The following is a 22,487-nucleotide window of genomic DNA, read 5'->3' on the forward strand; positions in this document are numbered from 1 at the left end:
CTCAATGCGAAATCTATGTTCCAAGACAAGAGGATAGCGCCTTCCTGGTTAGGGTGAAGGCCGTCTCTCCTCAGCAAGCCAGGTTTGCCCCAGAAAGAGGGCCAATTATCAATAAACGTAAGTCCCTGTTGTCTACAGAAGCTATCCAGCCACTTGTTAAGAGAGACTAATCTGCTATATCTCTCATCATTGCCTCTCCCAGGCAGGGGGCCAGAAACAATTACTCGATGCCTGGACATCTTTCTAGCGAGATTATGTTTCTCTTTGTAATCTCTGATTGTCTCATCCTAACGTCATTGGAGCAAACGTGTATATCTATGTTCGCATAACTAGTGGTGCGGTTAGCCTGTCGTACGTGTTTACTAGGCCTGTTGCGAGTCAGCTCCTTAAGATTAGCTTCAATGTCAGGTGCTCTGCCCCCGGGAATACACTTAATTGTGGCTGGTTTGCTAAGCTTTATGTTTCGGGTGATGTAGTCCCCTATGACTAAAGTGTGGTGCCCGGTAGACTGGGGTGTAGGACTAACTAAAGGGCTAAATCTATTATGCGTCTCAACCGGTACACCGCAGCTTGTAGGACGCTTAGGGCTGCTACAAGCTGGGCTAGTTAGCTCGCTACAGCTAACGCTAGCAGATGTGTCCGCAACATCTAAAGTTACGAAATTACACTGCTCTAACTGGCGGACACGGCTCTCTAGCATAGCCAACCTATCCATGAGTAAAGTGCACTAAGCGCAGGAAGCCATACTCACAGAACTTTCTGTCGCCGAGTGGAGTGCCAGCTGTCTTCGGGAAGTGGTGGTCACGGTGGCGGGGGACTAGCTTCCTTCAGACCGGTGCTGCATTTCTCCGCTAGCTTCGTTAGCTTAGTCGCTAGCTAGCTGAGAGCGGAGTGGTGAGACAGAGATCGGGTGATTTGCAAGTTAAATTGAACTATTAAATATGTTTGAGAAGTTGAAAATAAATCTGCAAAACAGTTAAAAGCACACAGAACGATACTTAGCTTTTTTGCAACAAAAGCAGTCAGCAGGCAGTCATTCACGTTGATAAAACATTGTCCTTTACAATTATAAAAGCTTTTTTTTTCAAATCTACTACTTTGCTTGCATGTCAGTAGACTGTGGTGGATCCTGCTAAAATCCTTTGTATTGAATGAATACAGAATCGCGTTGAATCGAAAAAAATCGATATATTATCGAATCGTGACTCCAAGAATCGATATTGAATCGAATCGTGGGACACCCAAAGACTCTCAGCCCTAATATATATACATATAAATATATACATACATACATATATACATACATCCTCTCTTCTCTTAGGCGGTCCATCGTATCGAAGATGACGTAGCTTCCATTTTGTTGCTCTGGTGGGTGGCTATCGTTGCTGGCGACGATGCCACTCCATATGACTATGAAGTCCAATCCTGGAACCACACGTCCTGACACAATGGGGACATGTCAGGCCTGGATCAGGGGGCTGGGGTGATTTTGGAATTGCAGGGTGGTGTCTTCGCCTCCGCTGATCCCTCCATTGTTGGTTCCGACACTCCTCCAGGAACATGACCTCGTCATGCAACAGCGAACGCCAGAGCGATCAATTAGCTGCAGCTGTCTGAAGTTGCAGGGGTTTGATGTTGCAGCTCTTCAATATCCCTTTCAGTTGGTCTTTGTACCGCAGCTTTTGTCCTCCGGGCTTTCTGCTGGCTGAAAGGAGCTGACCATAAAGCAACTGACGAGGCAATCGGTGTCCTGGCATCCGGATGGTGTGACCAACCCACCGGAGTTGTCGCTGTGCCAGGGTAGCCTCTATGCTTATGGACTCAGTGTGCTGTAAGATGTCCGTATGAGGCGCTCGGTCCTGCCATGTGATGCCAAGAATGCGTTGGAGACATCTGATGTTAAATGCATCAAGGCAGCGGATGTGTCTGCGGTATATCGTCCAGGCTTCTGACCCATACAGCAGAGTTGAAACACACACCGCCCTGTAGACTGACACTTTCGTTGAGTTCGAAGGTGGTTGTTTTCAAACACCCGAGAGCGCAGTCTTCCAAAGGCAGAGGAGGCTGAGTTGATATGAAACTGGATGTCATCATCGATCTGGTATGTTGGTGTCAGAGTACTGCCGAGGTAGCAAAACTACTCAACGAGCTTGAGGAGTGTGCCGCTGATGGTGAAGACAGTGTGTAGGGATGGGGTCCTCTCCTGGATGAGAACCTCTGTTTTCTGGGTGTTGATCACCAGAGCTAGTGAGCGGTAGACTGATGACATGGTGTCTAGTGCATGCTGCATGGCATCAGGAGTGTGGGCGAGGAGTGCGTAGCCGTCTGCATATTGCAGTTTCTGGATGTTGGTGCCTGCCATCTTCGTCTTTGCCTGTAGGCGCCGGATGTTGAATAGGCTCCAAACCAGGCAAAACTCGATGGCGACACCACTATCCTTTGTGATGGACTGGCAGAGCAGGAGTGTGGCTGCCGCCAGGAAAAGATTAAAGATTGCTGGGGCCAGTACACACCCCTGCTTCTGTGTCTCTGGGAGGATGCCTTCTGTTGGAAATGTAAGGCGAAAAAGCATAATTTTCGCAAATACCTTGCCGGACACTGAGAGAAGGGAGATGCCACGAATATATCCACAAGATGATATATATATATATATATATACAAACCCATTTCCATATGAGTTGTGAAATGGTGTTAGATGTAAATATAAACAGAATACAATGATTTGCAAATCCTTTTCAAGCCATATTCAGTTGAATATGCTACAAAGACAACATATTTCATGTTCAAACTCATAAACATTTTTTTTTTTGCAAATAATCATCAACTTTAGAATTTGATGCTAGCAACACGTTACAAAGAAGTTGGGAAAGGTGGCAATAAATAATGATAAAGTTGAGGAATGCTCATCAAACACTTATTTGGAACATCCCACAGGTGTGCAGGCTAATTAGGAACAGGTGGGTGCCATGATTGGCTATAAAGGCAGCTTCCATGGAATGCTAAGCAATTCAGAAACAAGGACGGGGTGAGGGTCACCACTTTGTAAGCAAATTGTCGAAAAGTTTTAGAACAACAATTCTCAACGAGCTATTTCAAGGAATTTTGGGATTTTATCATCTACGGTCCGTAAAATCATCAAAAAGTTCAGAGAATCTGGAAAAATCACTGCATGTAAGTGATGATATTATGGACTTTCGATTCCCTCAGGTGGTATGCACCAAAAATCGACTTCAGTGTGTAAAGGATAACACCACATGGGCTCAGGAACACTTCATAAAACCACTGTCAGTAACTACAGTTGGTCGCTACATCTGTAAGTGCAAGTTAAAACTCTACTATGCAAAGCCAAACCCATTTATCAACAATATCCTGAAATGCCGCCGGCTTGGCTGGGCCCGAGCTCATCTAAGATGGACTGATGCAAAGTGGGAAAAGTGTTCTGTGGTCTGACGAGTCTTCAATATCGATTCTTGGGGTCACAATTTGATAATCGATTTTTTTCGATTCAATGCGATTCTCGATTCAAAAACGATATTTTTCCAATTGAAAAGGATTGTGTATTCATTCAATACATAGATTTCAGCAGGATCTACCCCAGTCTGCTCACATGCTGGCAGAGTAGTAGATTTTTTTTAAAGCTTCTATAATTGTAAAGGACAATGTTTTATCAACTGATTGCAATAATGTAAATTTGTTTGAGCTAGTAAAAGAACCAAAAATATGACTTATTTTATCTTTGTGAAAACATTGGACACAGTGTGTTGTCCAGCTTATGAGATGCCATGCAAGTGTAAGCCACTCTGACACTATTGTTCTTTTCTATTATTTTTATAAATGTCTAATGATAATGTCAATGTCAATGTATATGTATATGTATATATATATGTATATGTATATATATATATATATATATATATATATATATATATATATATATATATATATATATATATATATATATATATATATATATATATATATATATATATATATATATATATATATATGTATATATGTATATATATATATGTATGTATAAATGGGGGTGGGAGGACGTTGTTTACATATTTGGTGTATAAATATTAAATGCATGTTTGGTGTATGAATATTAAATACATGTTCAGTGTATGAATATTAAATACATGTTTAGTATATAAATATTAAATACATGTTTAGTATATAAATATTAAATGCATGTTTGGTGTATAAATATTAAATACATGTTTGGTGTATAAATATTAAATACATGTTTAGTGTATGGATATTAAATACATGTTTAGTATATAAATATTAAATACATGTTTGGTGTATAAATATTAAATGCATGTTTGGTGTATAAATATTAAATACATGTTTGGTGTATAAATATTAAATACATGTTTAGTGTATGAATATTAAATACATGTTTACTGTGGACTTCTGCTGCAACTTCACACATAAAGAAATTCATTATTTCCAAGTGTGCCTTATTTAGAGAATAATAAATATATAAATGATAAATGGGTTGTACTTGTATAGCACTTTTCTACCTTCAAGGTACTCAAAGCGCTTTGACACTACTTCCACATTCACACACTGATGGAGGGAGCTGCCATGCAAGGCGCCAACCAGCACCCATCAGGAGCAAGGGTGAAGTGTCTTGCTCAGGACACAACGGACGTGACGAGGTTGGTATTAGGTGGGATTTGAACCAGTGACATCGGGTTGCGCACGGCCACTCTTCCACTGCGCCACGCCGTTCTTAATTAAAATATTATTTAGTGTCCCAGACTTCCAATTGGTCCTTTACATGTTTAGTGTATAAATATTTATTAAACAACTGTTCAATATAATAATAATAAATACTTGCTTAGTTTATAAATATTAAATACCTGTTTAGTCTATAAATATTAAATACATGTTTAGTGTATAAATATTAAATATATGTTTAGTATATTATTAAATATATTTTTAGTATATTATTATTAAATATATGTTCAGTGTATGAATATTAAATACATGTTTAGTGCATAAATATTAAATACCAGTTTACTGCATATATATTAAATACATGTTTGGCATATAAATTAAGTGTATGTTTAGTGTATTATTATTTGTAACATTTTTGGTTTATGAATATCAAATTCATGTTTAGTGTATGAATGACCAGATTTATGAAGAGGGAATGTGCGCCCTCCAGTGGACTTCTGCCGCAATTGAACACATAAACAAATGTATTATTTCCAAGTGTGCCTTATTTAGAGAATAATAAATACATGTTTACTGTATGAATGTTAAAAAATATGATTAGTAAATGAATATTAAATGTGTTTAGTATATGATTATTAAATACATGTTCAGTGTATGAATATTAAATACATGTTTAGTGTATTAATATTAAATACATGTTTAGTGTATAAATATTAAACACATGTTTAGTGTATGAATATTAAACACGTTTAGTGTATGAATATGAAATACATGTTTAGTGTATAAATATGAAATACATGTTTAGTGTATGAATATGAAATACATGTTTAGTGTATAAATATGAAATACATGTTTAGTGTATAAATATGAAATACATGTTTAGTGTATGAATATTAAATACATGTTTAGTGTATGAATATTAAATACATGTTTAGTGTATGAATATGAAATACATGTTTAGTGTATAAATATGAAATACATGTTTAGTGTATGAATATGAAATACATGTTTAGTGTATAAATATGAAATACATGTTTAGTGTATGAATATTAAATACATTTTTAGTGTATAAATATTAAATACATGTTTAGTGTATAAATATTAAATACATGTTAATGTATAAATATTTATTAAATACGTTTTTGGGTGTATAAATATTATATATATGTTTGGCGTATAAATTAAATATATGTTTAGTGTATAATTATTTAATACATGTTTGGTGGATGAATATCAAATTCCTGTTTAGTGTATGAATGACCAGACTTATTAAGCGGGAATGTGCGCCCTCCAGTGGACTTCTGCCGCAACTGCACACAAATAAATTAATTATATCCGAGTGTGCCTTATTTAGAGAATAATAAATACATGATTACTGTATGAATGTTAAACAATATGATTAGTATATGAATATTAAATATGTGTTTAGTATATGATTATTAAATACATGTTCAGTGTACGAATATTTCAGTGTATTAATATTAAATACATGTTTAGTGTATGAATAATACATGTATAGTGTACAAATAGTCAAATAATGTTTAGTGTATAAATATTTAATACATGTTTGGTGGATGAATATCAAATTCCTGTTTAGTGTATGAATGACCAGATTTATGAAGAGGGAATGTTCACCTTCCAGTGGACTTCTGCCGCAATTGCACACAAATAAATTGATTATTTCCTAACGCGCTTTATTTAAAGAATAATAAATACATATTTACTGTATGAATGTTAAAATATATGATTAGTATATGAATATTAAATGTGTTTAGTATATGATTATTAAATACATGTGCAGTGTATGAATATTAAATACATGTTTAGTGTACGAATATTTCAGTGTATAAATATTAAATACGTTTAGTGTATTAATATTAAATACATGTTTAGTGTATAAATATTAAATGTTTAGTGTATAAATATTAAATACATGTTTAGTGTATAAATATTAAATACATGTTTAGTGTATAAATATTAAACACATGTTTAGTGTATGAATATGAAATACATGTTTAGTGTATAAATATGAAATACATGTTTAGTGTATACATATTAAATACATGTTCAGTGTATAAATGTTAAATACATGTTTAGTGTATGAATATTAAATACATGTTTAGTGTATAAATAACAAATACATGTTTAGTGTATAAATATTAAATACATGTTTAGTGTATAAATAACAAATACATGTTTAGTGTATGAATATGAAATACATGTTTAGTGTATGAATATGAAATACATGTTTAGTGTATACATATTAAATACATGTTCAGTGTATAAATGTTAAATACATGTTTAGTGTATAAATATTAAATACATGTTTAGTGTATAAATAACAAATACATGTTTAGTGTATTAAAATGAAAGACATGTTCAGTGTATAAATATTAAATACTTGTTTAGTGTAGGAATTTTAAATACATGTTTAGTGTATGATTACTAAATACATGTTAAGTGTATAAATATTAAATACATGTTTACTGTTTGAATATTAAATACATGTTTAGTGTATTATTATTTAATACATGTTTAGAGTATGAATATTAAGTAAACGTTTAGTGTATTATTATTAAATATATGTTTGGTGTACAAATAGTAAAAATATGTTTAGTGTATAAATATTAAAAACTATGTTTAGTGTATGAATATCAAATACATGTTTAGTGTATAAATATTAAATACATGTTTGGCATATAAATTAAATATATGTTTAGTGTATAATTATTTAATACATGTTTAGTGTATAAATATTAAATACGTTTTGGGTGTATAAATATTATATATATGTTTGGCGTATAAATTAAATATATGTTTAGTGTATAATTATTTAATACATGTTTGGTGGATGAATATCAAATTCCTGTTTAGTGTATGAATGACCAGATTTATGAAGAGGGAATGTGCGCCCTCCAGTGGACTTCTGCCAAAACTGCACACAATAACATTATTTCCGAGAGCGCCTTATTTAGAAAATAATAAATACATGTTTACTGTATGAATATTAAAAAATATGATTAGTATATGAATATTAAATATGTTTTAGTATATGATTAAATACATGTGCAGTGTATGAATTCTAAATATATGTTTAATGTATAAATATTAAATGCATGTTTAGTGTATGAATATTAAATATAAGATTAGTATATAATTAAATATAGGTTTAGTACATCCATCCATTTTCTACCGCTTATTCCCTTTTGGGGTCGTGGGGGGCGCTGGCGCCTATCTCAGCTACAATCGGGCGGAAGGTGGGGTACACCCTGGACAAGTCTCCATCTCATCGCAGGGCCAACACAGATAGACGGACAACATTCACACACTAGGGACCATTTAGTGTTGCCAATCAACCTATCCCCAGGTGCATGTCTTTGGAGGTGGGAGGGGCCTATCCCCAGGTGCATGTCTTTGGAGGTGGGAGGGGCCTATCCCCAGGTGCTTGTCTTTGGAGGTGGGAGGGGCCTATCCCCAGGTGCATGTCTTTGGAGGTGGGAGGGGCTTATCCCCAGGTGCATGTCTTTGGAGGTGGGAGGGGCCTATCCCCAGGTGCATGTCTTTGGAGGTGGGAGGGGCCTATCCCCAGGTGCATGTCTTTGGAGGTGGGAGGAAGCCGGAGTACCAGGAGGGAACCCACACATTCACGGGGAGAACATGCAAACTCCACACAGAAATATCCCGTGCCTGGGATTGAACCCAGGACTACTCAGAACCTTTGTATTGTGAGGCAGACGCACTAACCCCTCTCCCACCGTGAAGCCCATGTCTGGTATAGGATTATTAAATTTAATAATGTCTAGTATAGTATTATTAAATACATGTTCAGTGTATGAATATTAAATATATGTTTAGTGTATGAATATTAAATACATGTTCAGTGTACGAATATTAAATACATGTTTGTGTACAATAAAAACAAAGGAATACTTATATATGCATGTTGAGAATAATACATGAATGAATGCTTCATTTCAGAGAATAAATAATAAAAGTAATAAGTAACAGAATGTGTGACCATTAAATATCTGAATGTGAATAAATGTTGATATTATGCAGTAAAAAGAGAATGTTATTACTAAATGTATGTTTAATTTACATGTTGTACATTAACATTAGGTAACAAATAGGTGAATGTCCTGCAATTTAATAATGAGTGTTATTTTCAGCAAGGTACTTGTGTTGTACTTTGATGTACTCCTACTTCCAAGTGACTTTGTCAAGTACTAGTAAAGGAAGAGATGATGCAGTACTTGAAGTCTTTACTTTTGTCCTGAGATGAAGATCAACTTCATGAAGACACCTTATCAATGTCAACATGACCAAAGTAGGAAGAAAGAAGGAAGGGGGCGGAGCCTCTTTCATTTTCTGATGTTAAGTTGGCCCTGTGATGAGATGGCCACTTGTCCAGGGTGTATCCCGCCTTCCGCCCGATTGTAGCTGAGATAGGCACCAGCGCCCCCCGCGACCCCAAAGGGAATACGCGGTAGGAAATGGATGGATGAATGAAGTTCCTGGTAAAAGCTGTTATACATTATATGCCTTGAGCTCTTACTTTGAAGGCCCTAAGAGCAGAAGTGGTGACACGATGAGTGCAGCGGAGATGTTTATATATGTCGCCTATACTGTATAAAAGTACAAAATAACAAACACCGAGGGAGGCTCCAGTTTTACACGAGGACCACTTTATTTACTTTCTTTCAAAAACCTCCGCTCCACTCAACCTCTCACCACTTCCGCTCTCAGTGACTTCAAAATAAGAGCGCGAGGCAAATACTGTATAACAGCTTATAACAGGAACTTAACATCACAAGCCCATAAAATAGGTTGCATTATTTTGTGGTTTTATACAGTATAGGTGACATATATAAACCATCGGTTACATTTTTTTGTTGTTGTTTTGTGTGTTGTGAGGCTCTGTATTTTGGGGGGGACAGGTTAATATGTTTTTGTTTTAACTGCCTGTGTTGTTTTTGCACTTATCCTGTTATTTGTGTTGAAACGAGGACGTTTCTTTTTGTAGGAGGGGAGGTATGTAACCTATTGTTATGGGCTTGCCTCTTTGTGATGTTAAGTTCCTGTTAGAAGCTCTTCTACAGTATATGCCTTGGAGTCTTATTTTGAAGTCCCGAGGAGCGGAAGTGGTGACAGGTTGAGTGGAGCAGAGGTTTTTGAAAGAAAGTAAATAAAGTGGTCCTAAATAAAGTGTAAAACTGCAGCCTCCCTCTTTGTTATTTTGTACTTTTATACAGTATAGGCGACATATATAAACTCTCGCTTACAATAACAAAGACGCAGGCTCTAGTTTTACACGAGGACCACTTTATTTCAAACTTTTTTTTTTAAATGTTTATTTACAAATTTCAACAATAACAAACAGATGAGAAACAATAATCAAAATGGTTCAAAAACAGTATAAAACATTACAAAAAATTATAAAAACAGTCCAAACAGCGCCAGGAGATTGTAAATTCAAAGTAACAAAATTAGAATACAAAAAAAAATATATATATATAATAACCAAGTGCAAATTAATTAAGCCATAGGCTAATTCAGATTCATTAAATAACTTAAATTTGGAACACAGTGTCATCGTTTTCAACTTTATTTCAAACCTTTTTTTTTTATGTTTATTTATAAATTTCCACAATTACAAACAGTAAGTCCAACAACAATATAAAACATTACAAAACATTATAAAAACAGTCCAAACAGCGCCACGGCGTTGTAAATTCAAAATAACAAAAATAGAATACAAAGAAATGAATACATAATAAACAAAGTACAAAGCCATAGGCTCATTCAGATTCATTAAATAACTTAAATTTGGAACACAGCATCATCGTTTTTAACTTTATTTCAAACCTGTCTCTGCCTGCGTCACACAAGTGACGTCACTGTTGGAGAGCCATATAGCACACCGTGATTGGTGGATTCCTTCAGCTCCGCCCACAACGCTGTCAAGCACCATTCATATCAAACTCTCACTAACATTCAACTTTCATATTAGCGTGGGAGCCGCAAAATAAGATCTTGCGTGTCTGAGACCCTGGTCTAATATATATATAGATGTGTCAGAAGTGCTACTGACACTTTGCTCATGTTTGCTTTTCCTGTCTTTGAAATCACTTCCTGTCCTGCTGCTCTTATTTTCTTACTGTTTCCTGTTTGCTCTCTGTCTTTTGTGGCACCTTTACTCTCTGCTCCGTGTCTGCACACCTGTTCCTCGTTTAATTAGTTGTATTTAGTTCCACCTGAGTCCCTCCTTCACTGCTTCATCATTATTCTTTTTTGACGGATGTGGATCGGACGGGTTTTATTCGCAGTGAGTAATACTTTGCTCTTTTACACTGGCGTTCTATTGTTTGTCTTGATGCTTCTGCCGTGTGCTTTATTGCTGATTTAAAGTTGTGTTTGTGTTGCTGTGACAGTTTGCTCTTTTACACTGGCGTTCTATTGTTTGTCTTGATGCTTCTACTGTGTGCTTTATTGCTGCTTGAAAATTGTTTGATTCGCACTGCACGTGCACATGTGTTAGGAACACAACATGTAGAAACACACATTTAGTGACAAACATGCACATGTGTTAGGAACACATGTAGAAACACACATTTAGTGACAAACATGCACATGTGTTAGGAACACAACATGTAGAAACACACATTTAGTGACAAACATGCACATGTGTTAGGAACACAACATGTAGAAACACACATTTATTAGTCAGTGACAAACATGCACATGTTAGGAACACAACATGTAGAAACAAGACACATTTAGTTGCTGACAAGCTGTCAGTCACCATGGCTCTCAACTGCTGGCTAAGAGAGTCAAGGTGTGCCTGAGTGTTTGCTACAGGTGAACACACCTGCCCTCACTGATTAGTGTTTGCTACAGGTGAACACACCTGCCCTCACTGATTTGGTCCAACTATGGTTGTCAAAAGCTGGGTGTTTAGAAGGACATTTCATAGTTGGGATCTCCAAGCTCAAAAGTACGCTGTGAATACTTTTACACTTGTGATGCTTTGTTTAAGGTGTATTTACATAAAGTTGTCAGCTCTCCATGCATCACCAAACATCTGCAGAGATGTTGGTGCTGGCTTTCTTGTTGTTGTTGTTGTTCACCTTTGACATTTTGGGGTTTAAATAAATGTTAGTTTTAAACTGCATGTTTTGCCGTCCTTGGTTTGAAAGTCCAGTTTACAATGCTTACATGACCTTCACCCAAGGCGGGGTGTGATAGTTGCTGCTTTTTGGTGTGTGTGTGTGGGCTTTATAGATTTCGATATTTATTAGTAGGGGTGTGGAAAAAAAATCAATTCGAATTAGAATCACGATTTTCATATTGTGCAATTCAGAATCAATTCTCATTTTAAGAAAAATCTACTAAAAAAAGAAAAAAATATATTTTTTAAATTAATCAACCCAACAAACCACTACACAGCAATACCATAACAATGCAATCCAATTCCAAAGCTGAGCCAGCAACACTCAGAACTGCAATAAACAGAACAATTGAGAGGAGACACAAACACCACACAGAACAAAACAAAAGTAGTGAAACAAAAATGATTAACAGTATCAATATTATGATTTCAGCATAGCAGTGATTAAAAATCCCTCATTGACATTATCATTAGACATTTATAAAAATAATAAAAAAGAACAATAGTGTCACAGTGGCTTACACTTGCATGGCATCTCATAAGCTGGACAACACACTGTGTCCAATGTTTTCACAAAGATAAAATAAGTCATATTTTTGGTGCGTTTAACAGTTCAAACAAATTTACATTATTGCAATCAGTTGATAAAACATTGTCCTTTACAATTTATAAAAGCTTTTTTTAAAAATCTACTACTCTGCTAGCATGTCAGCAGACTGGGGTAGATCCTGCTGAAATCTGTGTTGAATGAATACACAATCCTTTTCAATTGGAAAAATATTGTTGTGAATTGAGAATCGAATTATAATCGAATTGCGACCCTAAGAATCGATATTGAATCGTGGGACACCCAAAGATTCGCAGCCCTATTTATTAGTATATGTCCTATACAAAGTCAATGTTTTTTTGGTTTATTTTGTGGACTGCGTGGTTGGTAGAGTGACCGTGCCAGCAACCTGTGGATTCTTCCAATCCACTTTATTTACCGTATATAGCACATTTAAACAAAATGTTTCCAAAGTGCGGCACAACAATATTAAAAACATTCAAATACTATCTTAAGCTCCACCAATGACTAAATAAAAATAAAAATGAATAATAATAAATATATACATAGAATAGAATGTACTTTATTGATCCTTGGGGGAAATTCAACACCACAGTTCGCTCACAATGATATATATATATATATATAATATTATCATCATAGTTTGTGAGCGAACTGTGGTGTTGAATATCCCCCAAGGATCAATAAAGTACATTCTATTCTATGTATATATTTTCCCACTAAAGGAATAAATGTTTTGCTATGTCCTCATTTTCAATACAATGCAACTGTAAAAAATGTTCATAACATCGGAGGCTAGCAATTTGTGTTTTGTGGTAGTGTGCTTACAATTATGCTTCATAAAACTTTCTGAATTGTAAACTTAAAGGATTATATTTTTTGACCACACAACTCACGTAGTGTTAAAAGCCAAAGAATAAAAATGGGTCTTAAGACGAGACTTAAAACACTCCACATCGGGAGCAGTTTGAGTATGGAGGGGCACAGTGTTCCACAGCTTAGGGCCGACCACAGAGAAGGTCCTGTCTCCCCTAGTTTTAATTCCTGGTTCAATTCCCACCTTCTATTGACCTCGTCTTGTACGTTGTGTCCTGAGCAAGACGCTTCACTCTTGTTCCTGACGGTCGTCGACAAGGCTAATGTTGGTTTGGCGTTGGTAGCCTGAGGCCAATGTTCAAGTACCAATAATTGTCACACACTAGGTGTGGCAAAATTATCTGCATTTGACTCCTCACCCTGGATCACTTCCTGGGAGGTGAGGGGAGCAGTGAGCAGCAGTGGTGGCTGAGCTCGGGAATAAATTTGGGTGATTAAACCCCCAATTACAAGCCTTGATTCTGAGTGCCAAGCAGGGGAGTAATGGCTCCCATTTTTATAGTCTTTGGTATGACTCAGGCGGGGTTTGAACTCAAAACCTACCCATCTCAGGGCGGACTAATTGGTTTGGCGTTGGTCGTGTGCGACGCCAATGTTTATGTATGTTGCGTTTTATGCTCTTTTACAGGCCTGACATGTATGTATTTATGCTCGTATACAGGCGCGGCATGTATGTATTGTTTATGCTCATTTACAGGCCCCGACATGTATGTCTTACTCATGTTCATTTACAGGCGCGGCATGTATGTATTGTTTATGGTCATTTACAGGCCCCGGCATGTATGAATGTGTGTATTGTTTATGCTCATTTACATGCTTGACATGTATTGTTGATGCTCATTGACAGGCTTGACATGTTTGTATGTCATGTCAAGCATGTCAATAAGCATTAACAACACATACATGCATGTGGAGTCTGTCAATGAGCATTAACAATACATACATGCATACATGTGGAGCATGTCAATGAGCATTTATAATACATACGTGTGGAGCATGTCAATGAGCATTTATAATACATACGTGTGGAGCCTGTCAATGAGTATTAACAATACATAGGATCCATATGTATATGTTTTGGAGTGTTTATTTTTGTCCTGAGATAAAGATACATTTCATGAAGGCATCTTGTGAATGTCAACATAGATAGATAGTACTTTATTGATTCCTTCAGGAAAATTAAAATTCCAGCAGCAGTGTACAGAGTTGAGATCAATTTAAATAAAAGTAAATAATGGGGGTTTAAATGGAAACACAATAGAGAAATATTAAAATAAGAATAAAAAATAAAAAGCAACAATGGGGGGAAAAAAAAAAAATATATATATATATATATATATATATATATATATATATATATATATATATATATAACAGTAAAATAAGAATATAACAAGACAAAGTAGGCAGTAGTGACCATGTTATGAAAACGTAATGCACATGACCAAAGTAGGGTTAGGGTTAGAGAAAGAAAGAAAGAAAGAAGGGTGGGCGTAGCATTTTCATTTTGTGATGTTAAGTTGGTCCTGTGATGAGGTGGTGACTTGTCCAGGGTGTACACCGCCTTCCGGCCTGATTGTAGCTGAGATAGGTATCCGTGACCCCAAAGGAAATAAGTGGTAGGAAATGGATGGATGGATGGATGAATGAAGGTGGGGCTGAGTGTTTGCTACAGGTGAACACACCTGCCCTCACTGATTTGGCCCTACTATGGTTGTCAAAAGCTGGGTGTTGGGACATTTCAAAGTTGTGATCTCCAAGCTGAAAAGTACGCTGTGGATATTTTTGCACTTGTGATGCTTTATGTAAGATGTATTTACAAAAGGTTCTTAGCTCTCCATGCATCACCAAACATCTGCAGAGATGTTGGTGCTGACTTTCTTGTTGTTGTTCACCTTTTGACATTTTGGGGTTTAAATAAATGTTGTGCCATCCTTGGTTTGAAAGTCTTGTTTACAATAGTTACATTACCTTCACCCGAGGCGGGGGGGGGGGGGGGGGGGGGTGATAGTTGCTGCTTGTGTGTGTGTGTGTGTGTGTGTGTGTGTGTGTGTGTGTGTGGCCGGCCAATGTTGGATGTATTGTGTATCTGGGGAAATAAGAGGTCGGCATCACTAACATAGCCCTGTGCTGGTTTACGTCCTCCATCAACAACGGAACCTTCTCTGTGAACAGAGCCAAACATTCCTCCCGCTGTGCCACCTTCACCTGTGGGGTCCCTAGGGCTCAATACTGGGTTCCATCCTGTTCTCCATCTACATGCTCTCCCTCAGCCAAGTCATTCATCGCCTTAAAATTTCCTTTTAATTTCTACACTGATTATATTAAATCTATCTTCCACTCAAGACAGACGATCCCTCTGGACTGGACCATTTGAAGGACTGCTTGCAGGACATAAAAGAGTGGATGTCAAAATTTCCTGCAGCTCAATGACAGAGTGAAATTCTTCTGTTCGGGAACTCCAACCCCCCAACTCTGCACAATAGCCAAGATCAAGTCTGTCCTCTCCCCCAGTGACTTAGAGGGTCGTGTTCATGCTCATCTTCTGCAGACTGGACTAATGGAATGCCCTCTATGCTGGGGTCACTGACAAGACCATATATAGCATGCAGTTGCTACAAAATGCTGGTGACAGGCACAAAAATGAGGGAACACATTTCTCCCATCCTCTCCTCCCTTCACTGGATCCTGGTGAAGCACAGAGTGAAATTTAAGATCCTTACGTATGTCTTCAAAGCGCTCCGTGGTCTTACCCCAGCTTACATCAAACATCTCCTGGACCAACCTATCAGCTCCAGGCTTGGTCGCTGCCTCAGATCTGACAACCAGATGACCTTGAAGGTCCCACAGTCAAACCTAGTGACAAAGAGAGACTGTGCATTTTCAATGATGGTACCTGGCCTATGGAATAAGCTCCCCCTGAAAGTCAAGTCCGCCACCACTCTGGACACTTTTAGAGCACAGCTTAAAACTCACCTCTTTGCCGCAAATGACTTGATTTGTGTTCATGTGTCTTAAATGTTTGTTCTAAATTCCTTTGTGTCCCTGTTTTTTTTTTGTTTCTCCACTCAGGCTGCACCCCAGGCTGATGTAATGGTTCCTTGTGTTTGTGCAATAATTGAAAATAACTAAACTTTTTTTGTTTCTTCAAGGTCAATTTTGTGGAGTCTGGTCTACAATACAAAGTCTATGTATATTTTCTTTTTTTTTAATCTTTTTTTTTTTTATCTTCAAGGTCAATTTTGGGGGCCTTGTCATCTACAATACAACGTCAAAATGTATTTCATTTGTCATGGTTTTTGTTATCTACAAGGTCAATTTTAAGGAGTCTGTTCATCTACAGTGCAAGGTAAATTTGTATTTTGTCATGGTTTTTAACTACAAGGTCAGTATGTATTTAACTTGTGTCACTGTTTTTGTTTCCTCGTGGTTTTTGATATCTACAATACAAGGTCGATATGTATTTTGTGTCCTCATGGTTTTTGTTAACTACAAGGTCAATTTTGGGGGGGAAGGGGAGTCTGACGAATAAAATACATATTTACCTTGTATTGTAGATGACCAGACTCTCCTTCCCCCCCCCAAAAATTGACCTTGCAAGGTCAACAAAAACCATGAGGACACAAATAAAATACATATTGACCTTGTATTGTAGATATCGAAAACAATGACACAAACCCCCCACAAATTGACCTTGTAGTCAACAAAAACTTTGACGAATAAAATACATATTGACCAAAGTTTATAACTACAAGGTCAATTTGTGGGGGTTTTTGTCATTGTTTTTGTTTCCTCATGGTTTTTGATATTTACAAGGTAAATTTATTTTTTGTAATGGTTTTTATCTTAGAAGTCAATTTTGTGGGGTCTAGTCATCTACAATACAGGGTCAGTATGTATTTAACCTGTGTCATGGTTTTTAACTACAAGGTCAGTATGTATTTAACCTGTGTCACTGTGTTTCCTCATGGTTTGTGATATCTACAATACAAGGTCAATATGTATTTCATTTGTCGTGGTTTTTGTTATCTACAAGGTCAATTTTAAGGAGTCTGTTCATCTACAATACAAGGTAAATGTGTATTTTATTTGTCATGGTTTTTAACTACAAGGTCAGTATGTATTTAACTTGTGTCACTTTTTGTTTCCTCATGGTTTTTGATATCTACAATACAAGGTCGATATGTATTTTATGTCCTCATGGTTTTTGTCAACTACAAGGTCAATTTTGGGGGGGAAGGGGAGTCTGACGAATAAAATACATATTTACCTTGTATTGTAGATGACCAGACTCCCCTTCCCCCCCAAAATTGACCTTGTAGTTAACAAAAACCATGAGGACACAAATAAAATACATATTGACCTTGTATTGTAGATATCAAAAACAATGACTCAAAACCCCCCACAAATTAACCTTGTAGTCAACAAAAACTTTGACGAATAAAATACATATTTACCTCGTATTGTAGATGACCAAAGTTTTTAACTACAAGGTCAATTTGTGGGGGGTTTTGTGTCATTGTTTTTGTTTCCTCATGGTTTTTGATATCTACAATACAAGGTAAATGTATTTTTTTTGTAATGGTTTTTATCTTCAAAGTGAATTTGTGGGGTCTAGTCATCTACAATACAGGGTCAGTATGTATTTAACCTGTCACTGTTTTTGTTTCCTCATGGTTTGTGATATCTACAATACAAGGTCAATATGTATTTCATTTGTCAAGGTTTTTGTTATCTACAAGGTCAATTTTAAGGAGTCTCATCAACAATACAAGGTAAATTTGTATTTTAACTACACGGTCAGTCTGTATATTGTGTCATTGTTTTTGTTTCCTCATGGTTTTTGATATCTACAATACAAGGTCAATGTATATTTTATGTGTCATGGTTTCTATTAACGTCAATTTTGGGGGGTGTCTGGTCATCTATAATACAAGGTCAATATGTTTTGTTTTTTTTGTCATGGTTTTTAACTTCAAGGTCAATTTTGTGGGGTTTGGTCATCTGCAATACAAGGTCAATATGTAATTTGTCATGTTTTTTGTTATCTACAAGGTCAATTTTAAAGAGTCTGATCATCTACAATACAAGGTAAATTTGTATTTTTTGTTCTCATGGTTTTTGTTACTACAAAGTTGGTATGTATTTTGGGCCTTTTTTTTGTTTCCTCATGGTTTTTGATATCTACAATCCAAGGTTAATATGTATTTCATTTGTCATGGTTTTTATCTATTAGATCAAGTTTAAAAAGTCAGGTCATCTACAATACAAGGTAAAAATTTGTATTTTATTTGTCCTCATGGTTTTTGTTACTACAAGGTCGGTATGTATTTTGGGCCTTTTTTGTTTTGTTTGTTTCCTCATGGTTTTTGATATCTCCAATACAAGGTTAATATGTATTTTATTTGTCATGGTTTTTGTTATTAGGTCAATTTTAAGAAGTCAGGTCGCCTACAATACAAGGTAAATTTGTATTAGTGTCCATTGATTTTGTCTACAAGGTCAATTTGGGGGGTTTTGGTCATATACAATAAAAGGTCAGTATGTATTTAATTTGTTTTTGTTTCCTCATGTTTTTTGATATCTACAATACAAGGTCAATGTATATTTTATGTGTCATGGTTTCTATTAACGTCAATTTTGGGGGGTGTCTGGTCATCTATAATACAAGGCCAATATGTTTTGTTTTTTTTGTCATGGTTTTTAACTTCAAGGTCAATTTTGTGGGGTTTGGTCATCTGCAATACAAGGTCAATATGTAATTTGTCATGTTTTTTGTTATCTACAAGGTCAATTTTAAAGAGTCTGATCATCTACAATACAAGGTAAATTTGTATTTTTTGTTCTCATGGTTTTTGTTACTACAAAGTTGGTATGTATTTTGGGCCTTTTTTTTGTTTCCTCATGGTTTTTGATATCTACAATCCAAGGTTAATATGTATTTCATTTGTCATGGTTTTTATCTATTAGATCAAGTTTAAAAAGTCAGGTCATCTACAATACAAGGTAAAAATTTGTATTTTATTTGTCCTCATGGTTTTTGTTACTACAAGGTCGGTATGTATTTTGGGCCTTTTTTTTTTGTTTGTTTCCTCATGGTTTTTGATATCTCCAATACAAGGTTAATATGTATTTTATTTGTCATGGTTTTTGTTATTAGGTCAATTTTAAGAAGTCAGGTCGTCTACAATACAAGGTAAATTTGTATTAGTGTCCATTGATTTTGTCTACAAGGTCAATTTGGGGGGTTTTGGTCATATACAATAAAAGGTCAGTATGTATTTAATTTGTTTTTGTTTCCTCATGTTTTTGATATCTACGTCTATGTATTTTGTGTCGTCATGGTTTCTATTAACTACAAGGTCAATTTTGGGGGTCTGATCATCTACAATCAAAGTTCGATTTGTATTTAAATAGTGTCCTTTTTTTTTATCTTAAAGGTCACTTTTGCGGGTCTGGTCATCTACAATACAAGGTCAATATGTATTTTAATTTGTTTTTAATCTTCAAGGTCAATTTAATTTTGAGGGTTTGATCATCTACAATACAAGGTCAATATGTATTTCCTTTTTGTCATGGTTTTTGTTATCTAGAAGGTCAATTTTAAGGACTCTGGTTTTCTACAATACAAGGTAAATATGTATATTTGTGTCCTGGTTTTTAATAACTACAGGGGAAATTTTGGGGGGTTTGGTTATCTACAATACAGGTTGGTATGTAATTTGTGTCTTCATTGTTTTTGTTAATGGTTTTTGTTATCTACAATACAAGGTCAGTATGTATTGTGTGTCATTATGATTTTTGATATCTACAAGGTCAATTTTAGGAGTCTCGTCATCGACAATACATGGTAAATATGTATTGTGTGTCATTATGATTTTTGATATCTACAAGGTCAATTTTATGGGTCTCGTCATCGACAATACATGGTAAATATGTATTTAATTTGTGTCATGGTTTTTGATACCTACAAGGTCAATTTTAAGGGTCTTGTCATTGACAATACATGGTAAATATGTATTTAATTTGTGCCATCATGGTTTTTGATATCTACAAGGTCAATTTTAAGGGTCTTGTCATCAACAATGTATGGTAAATATGTATTTTTAATTTGTGTCATGGTTTTTGATATCTACAAGGTCAATTTTAAGGGTTTCGTCATCGACAATACCTGGTAAATATGTATTTGTGTCCTCATGGCTTTTGATACCTACAAGGTCAATTTTAGGGGTCTTGTCATTGACAATACATGGTAAATATGTATTTAATTTGTGTCCTCGTGGTTTTTGATATCTACAAGGTCAATTTTGGGGGTCTTGTCATCGACAATACATGGTAAATATGTATTTAATTTGTGTCATGGTTTTTATCTACAAGGTCAATTTTAGGGGTCTCGTCATCGACAATACATGGTAAATATGTATTTAATTTGTGTCACCATGGTTTTTGATATCTACAAGGTCAATTTTAGGGGTCTTGTCATCGAAAATACATGGTAAATATGTATTTGTGTCATCATGGTTTTTGATATCTACAAGGTCAATTTTAGGGGTCTTATCGACAATACATGGTAAATATGTATTTAATTTGTCATGGTTTTTGATATCTACAAGGTCAATTTTAGGGGTCTTGTCATTGACAATACGTGGTAAATATGTATTTAATTTGTGTCATCATGGTTTTTGATATCTACAAGGTCAATTTTAGGGGTCTTGTCATCGACAATACATGGTAAATATGTATTTAATTTGTGTCACCATGGTTTTTGATATCTACAAGGTCAATTTTAGGGGTCTTGTCATTGACAATACATGGTAAATATGTATTTAATTTGTGTCATGGTTTTTGATATCTACAAGGTCAATTTTGGGGTCTGGTTATCTACAATACAAAGTCAATATGTATTTAATTTGTGTCCTCATGGTGTTTGTTTCCTCAGTTTTTGATATCGATAAGGTCAAAATTGGATTATTCTGCTATGCAATGCAAAACTCTTACCTAATGTTATCCATGTATTCATTCATGTGACTCATTTCTCATTCTTACACCCTGCAGCGCTACAACAGTACACAAGTCTTACACAATGTGTTATGGGTCACGTTCCTGCTTCTCCTCCTGCTGTGCGGACTGAGTGCATGGCGGAGCACATCAACAGGTGTTCCCTCTCCGCTGCGGGTGTGCCTCTGCAAGAGATCTGCAATCAACACACCTGCCGAAGATGAGCAACCAGCCTTCATAAGCCAGCGCGTCTTAAGATCCGGTGCCAGAACGTAGTTTCTCCTACCAGTACAGTAAGCCAACACATCTCCAGCCTTCTCGCTCCCTGTGTTCCCTTCCTGTCGAGTTGACGGTCTTTCGTGTTGTGTCGTCCTCCAGCTTCCTCGTCGTCTACCTGGACCCACATTGGATTCCCTCTTGCCTCCCTGGACCAAGACCTCGCTCCTGCCCTCTGACGTCCAAGCCTTTTTCTTCTTTTGGACTTCCACCTCTATCTCAACACGCACACTCAACACCCTCTGGTGACCACGCTCAGATAATACTTACACATAGTCACACTCCATCTCTTTAAGGTAATCACACACTGCACTCACATACTGAGTTGTCAATAAACACGCTGGCAGCTAACATCATCGTCTCTCTGCAGTCTTCTTTTCCCGCTGTTCTGTCACACAATCTTACTTATTTTGTCATTCATTTGTTCATCCACGTTATCATTCTTACACCATGCACCGCAACAACACTATAGTATAGGTGTAATATGATCAAACTTTCTTGTTAAAAGTATATCAGCTGCATTTTGTACCAACTAATATTTTAATGCTAGACAAAAGGAGGCCTGAAAAAAATAGATAACAGTAATGTAGAGAGATGTAAATAACGCATGAATAATGATCTCAGCGTCTCTAGTGGACAAAATAGGGACATATTTCAGGGAGATTACGGAGGTGAAAGAAGGCTGTTTTACACTCCTAATGTGACTGAAACGAAAGAGTTGTGTTGAAGATAATATCCAGATTCTTTATCGAGTAGCTTTGTGTAATTGTTTGGTTGTCAAACTGTTATAGTGGTGTTATTAAATGGGTGTGGAATTGTTTGTCAAAAGTTACAGTGGTGTTAAGTGGGTGTGGAATTGTATGGTTGTCAAATGTTATGGTGGTATTAGATGTTTGGTTGTCAAATGTTATG

General features: G+C 36.0%; 1 long non-coding RNA gene across 2 annotated transcripts; it reads left to right on the forward strand.

The window, feature by feature from the left end:
* The first annotated feature begins 10,822 nt into the window (after positions 1-10,822).
* On the forward strand, positions 10,823-21,926 carry LOC133541369 (uncharacterized). Of its 2 annotated transcripts, XR_009803851.1 has the most exons (3): positions 10,838-11,014; positions 21,357-21,592; positions 21,678-21,926. It is a non-coding gene; the product is annotated as an uncharacterized LOC133541369 (long non-coding RNA). The 2 variants fall into 2 exon arrangements; XR_009803852.1 differs by lacking the exons at positions 21,357-21,592; positions 21,678-21,926 and adding an exon at positions 15,648-16,333 and having other exon boundaries at positions 10,823-11,014.
* The last annotated feature ends 561 nt before the right edge of the window (positions 21,927-22,487 follow it).

This window comes from Nerophis ophidion, linkage group LG23 (assembly GCF_033978795.1).
Source record: "Nerophis ophidion isolate RoL-2023_Sa linkage group LG23, RoL_Noph_v1.0, whole genome shotgun sequence".
NCBI classification, from domain to species: domain Eukaryota; kingdom Metazoa; phylum Chordata; class Actinopteri; order Syngnathiformes; family Syngnathidae; genus Nerophis; species Nerophis ophidion.